This window comes from Canis lupus, chromosome 16 (genome assembly GCF_048164855.1).
Source record: "Canis lupus baileyi chromosome 16, mCanLup2.hap1, whole genome shotgun sequence".
NCBI classification, from domain to species: domain Eukaryota; kingdom Metazoa; phylum Chordata; class Mammalia; order Carnivora; family Canidae; genus Canis; species Canis lupus.
Window position 1 is genome coordinate 53,163,948 of NC_132853.1, and position 5,222 is coordinate 53,169,169.

The following is a 5,222-nucleotide window of genomic DNA, read 5'->3' on the forward strand; positions in this document are numbered from 1 at the left end:
ACTAAATAAATCTTTTATATGCATGTGGGTGTGTATGTGTGTACAGTAGACCGATGTAGACTTAACCCTCTTTGGCATTATTTATTTTGCATTTCATAGAATGCAGCAGATTCAGCATGAAGGATAAGCAAGTGAGAGCTTAGGGAGATTTGACCCTGCTTCTTCAGACTTCCTTGAGGTCACCTTGTCTGAAATAGGAGGCCTCCTCTCCTATGATTCAGTTTTTGCTTCATGTTCGAGGAGAACGAGCTCTCCTGTCCAGGCAATGTAGTATACGCCAAATCACATGTATACACATTATTTCTGGACTTCTAGGATTTCTATATAATGAAGCAAATCATGTCAATTCTTAAGCCTTGGAAATGCCATCATAGTGAAATATTTAAGTGGGTATAACTCAACCCACTTAAATATTTTTATTAAAAATGTATATTTATTTCAGAGTTAATTATTAACACTCATTTATATGTAAGACACATTGTTTGGGAATACATATAAGAATAGTCTGAGACCCAGAAAGAGTGAGCAACTTGCCCAGATTCCCATGACATACATTCCCATGATTGACCCAGGGCTGGAATTCCACTTTTCTGATTCTTAATTCTGCATTTCCTCCCCTCATGGGTTAAACAAATCTGCCTAGCAACTGCTTTGGAAAGAACACATTTGAACTCACAGATTGGAAGAAGAGAGAAGATCAAGAATGATGACACCAAGTTCTCTTCTGATTCCAAAAAGGCACTCACTTGGCACTCCTCTCGAACCGAAGGAGAGAGGGTAGTTCACAGGTAGTCCGTGAGAACTAATTGCCAGTAACTTCGAGAGTATTCATATCTATACTTATGGGGAACCCATGGAAAACCCAGAGAAATGAGACACTAGAGTGTTTTTAAAAAATGTTATTGTTGAAACAGGCCCAGAACCCCACTACAGAGCATATAGGTCTGGAACTTGGCAAGACCCAAAATTAATGGTATCGTCATAAAGTTTATATATAATATAATTTCTTAAGCCATGCACCAGGAAGGAGGCTCATATACAGTAACCAACTCAGCCCACCCATAAATAATCCATGTTAATATCCTAAGAGAGGTCACGGACTAGAGTAATGTGCTGACATCTGGCTGCTTCTGGCAGGATAGGCTATATGGTATAAACAGATGGCCTTTAATTAGTGGTGGGTTGTCTCAGCAGAGGGCAGCTTGGGCAGGAATGGTTATTTGGATTACCCACCTCATGCCTGGCTCCTAGAACTCTTGGCATATTGTCAGAAGTGCCACTGTGGTTACTGCCAATAGGTCTGATGTCACCGGATGGCAGCCTCTTGGGCTACCATCGTCATTGGAGGGAGGCCTCTTCGGGAGAGTTTCAGCAACGATGTCATGGAACAAATAAGCTGGAGAAACTAGGGGGGGATGGACAAGGGTGGAGACAATCCATCAAATAAACTTGCCTTCAGGAGAGTTCCCTACTGAAATCTTTGTGATTGGAAGTTGCAGTCATTGCTTTTTCTTTTTGAACTCACCACACTTTGAACCCTTTCAGAAGTAGAAAGAGATATAAATGAGGAGGTGAAGGTTTAAACTTGTTTCCTACTACATGTGAGTTAAATGGCCCATAGGTCATTATAAACAGCCAAGCTGATGAAGGATCACAAGTTCTACTGCCCAGATATAAAACAATCAAGCTTCTGTTTTCAGATATAAAGAGAAAATGACTTACTGTGTCCAAAATGGAGCACAATAGCCAACCGTGTCTTCAATTCACCAAGTCCTGAAAGTCCTGAGAACACTTGGATCCAGAGCAGAAGGAGGTAGGCGACTCTTCTGAATTGGAGAAAGTAAAATAAAATATTCCTGTGGTACCTGACCCCATTTCGAGAATGGGATACTTGTGTGTCTTCGGAGCTAGGTTAGTTGTTGGTGAAGACCAGATCCAAGCTCTGCGATCCACAGTAAAAGCATGGACTGATTTGAGGACATGTAAGGATTTAGCCAATTTCCTGCTGAGTTTTTCCAGCGATGGCCATAGGGTTTACTTCTCAGTATGTGATGGTAGTGGGAATCACACTTAGCCAACTCAGGTGTTCCCAACCTGAACAGAAACAGAAGAAGTGATCTGATGTGTTTCCAGAACTTTAAGAAAATACCTCCATTCACTGGTCAGGTTCTTCAATATCTTGCTTAACGACTGTTAGGAGTCACGGTTCACTCTGATGGAGTTTCCAAGACTTAAGAATTGACATGATTTGCTTCATTTTATAGAAATCCTAGAAGTCCAGAAATAATGTGTATACATGTGATTTGGGGGTATACTACATTGCCTGGACAGGAGAGCTCTTTCTCTTTGAACATGAAGCAAAAACCTAATCATAGGAGAGGAGGCCTCCTATTTCAGACAAGGTGACCTCAAGGAAGTCTGAAGAAGCAGGGTCAAATCTCCCTAATCACTGGGAGCTTTATAAGACCTTTGGGAAGGTATATAGAGAACAAGAAGAATCTGGTCAATAGAAAAAAAAAAGTTTTCCTAATCATATGTGGAATATCTCCAATCAAATATTATATTACCTGGGCCGGAAATACCAAGGATAGGAAAGATTGATTGGAATGATTGGAATGATAGGAATAATTGGAAGACTGGAATGATTCCTATATGAATTTCATGGATTTAAGCTGAATGTTACCTCAGGTCAAAAGTTATACAGGTGAGGTCAAGGCCCAGAATGTTCCTGGTTGCCTAAGCACTTTCACTATTCTTCATTATTGGGATAAACTGGAAAGAAACCTGAAGATCCTGGCATGAGTGTTGACTCAGCAATTACTGACTCTGTCACCATGCAAGTCTTCCTCTGTACAAGGGAATTATGTACACATTTTATTTGTTCGTTCATTTAATTGATATTTAGGATATGCCTTCTGTAGTTTGAGCTCCATTTTCCATGTTAGGAATGCTGCAATGAACAAAACAGAACCCTCACTTTCACGGATCTTACATTCTAGCCAGGAAGCTAGGTAATAAATATATTAATAAGTAAATGCATAACCTGCAGGATGTGATAAAAAGGCAGATACCACAGGGAAGAGGGATGGTGAAGGACCAACGTGGTGGGGTGGCATTTTGGGATATTAGGAGAGTAAGACCTCTCACCAATAAAGTATATTTGAGCAGGTATCAGGATGTAGTAACAGAGGAAGACATGAGGATATCTGGGAATAGAATATTCCAAGCAGAAGAAACAGCAACCATAAAGGCCTGGGTGTTTGATGTGTGAAAAGAAATTCCAGAAGGTCAGTAGAGCAGAGCAAGCCAATATCCAAGGGAATGGAGATGGGGTCAGATAGCAGGTGGGGGACCCAGGTCACATGGAGCCTCATGTACATTTTTCCTGTATGATCTTCAAGTGAAAGACTATTTCCCCATGTTTGTAATTTTTTTTAAGATTTTATTTATTTATTTGACACAGAGAGAGAGAGAGAGAGTGTGTGAGCACAATCAGGGGGAGTGGCAGGCAGAGGGAGAGGGAGAAGCACCTGCAGAGCAAGGAGTCTGAGATGCCTGGTTCCATCCCAGGCCCCTGGGATCAGGACTTGAGCAGATGCTTAATCGACTGAGCCACCCAGGGGCCCTCCGCGTGTTTGTGATCTGTAGAGTTCCTTGAGCGCTTGCTCTGTGCCAGGTCCCGTGCTAAGCGCCTGCCTTGACTCACATCATTTACTGTCACTACAACATCAATGCACAGATACTATGATCCCCTTTCACAAGTCTGGAGACTTGGACTTAAAGGTTCAACCACTTGCCACAGTTGCCAAGCTGATAAGCACTGGAGATTCCAAAGTAAACAAGACTGAACCACAAAGGGGTTAAAAGACTCGCCCTGTTGTTTGAACCCTCCTTCAAAATTCCAGCAGACCTTAGCCTTGGCTGTGCTCTTTTTTTTTTTTTTTTTAAGATTTTATTTATTTATTCCTGAGACACAGAGAGAGAGGCAGAGACACAGGCAGAGGGAGAAGCAGGCTCCCTCTGGGGAGCCCAATTCAGGACTCGATCCCAGGACCCTGGGATCACAACCTGAGCGGAAGGCAGATGCTCAACCGCTGAGCCACCAGGGGCCCCGGCTCTGCTCTTCTTAGGCACAGAAGCAAGATAGAGGCAAACCAAGAGATAGAGCCCATCTCTTTCTCCGGACACTCACTGAGCTTCTAAACTGCTCATTCCCAAGAAGCCTCAGGTCTTTGCTGGCCCGGAGCGGGTGTTTCCATCGATGCCGAGGACCATGCTGAGCGCTGAGAAGCCCTCTGTACTCGTCTCCCCGTGTGGTCAGAGGTGGAGGAGAGTCTCAGCTGCAGTGCCAGGGACACACCTCTTTGTCAGGAACATGTAATTAAAAAAGAAAGAAAAAGGGGGAAAATGAAAAAAAGAACGAGCGAAGAAATAGCCACCCACCTCCATTCTCCTTAAACACATGTTCATGGGCACCGGTGCACACACGCACACACACACACACACGCAGGCGTGCAAAGTCAGCAGCCGTCCATCACTCAGGTCCTCGGGATTCTGATGAAAACATTTTCCACCTGGCACAGTGAGGCACTAAACACCCCTCCAACCCAACCTGAGACTTGGACCGTCAGTGGAGATATTTTTAAAACCATGACACAGAGGAGTGTGACACACTCGGTTTTCTCAGTGGGTGGGTAGAGCGCTATTTCATGTTGTTCTTGTCACTGAGCCCAACATTATAAGTGTGCACTTTATTACTACACCGAGAATGCTCTGCAGCCAGACCTAGCACAGTGTGTTCCCGGGGAGGGAATGGCAACCTGAACTGGAACAGAGAAGGGAGAGGGGAAAGTTGCTGGGGACACTGGTGACCCTCCGGCTTACTCCCCCACACCCACCCCTGTGCATTCAGTTCACACTCAGCAGTAGATGGAAGCGTCCCTATTGCTACTTCTGTTACTCTGTATCCATCGGGGCTTGTCCTTGGGAAAATTCTAGATATTCAGATATTTGGTGATACCTAACTAATTCCCTAATGGCTAGAATTCCCCCCCCCCTCTCCTACTCTCCTCCTTTCTCTTGTCCCTAATGGGTGACTTTTCTCAATATCCCATATAAAATTGAAGACAGAACCAGCAGTGAGTAACCCAGTCTCACTGTTCAGATGCAAAGGTCAAGGGCTCTCATTGTTTCCTTGGGGTGATAAGGACAATGTTTACTGG

General features: G+C 43.8%; 1 long non-coding RNA gene across 1 annotated transcript; it reads right to left on the reverse strand.

Moving 5' to 3' along the window:
* Nucleotides 1–928: 928 nt before the first annotated feature.
* On the reverse strand, nucleotides 929–4,594 carry LOC140607562 (uncharacterized). Its single transcript, XR_012009533.1, has 3 exons — nucleotides 4,193–4,594; nucleotides 1,723–2,094; nucleotides 929–1,405 (listed from the first exon to the last, which is right to left on the reverse strand). It is a non-coding gene; the product is annotated as an uncharacterized lncRNA (long non-coding RNA).
* Nucleotides 4,595–5,222: the final 628 nt, after the last annotated feature.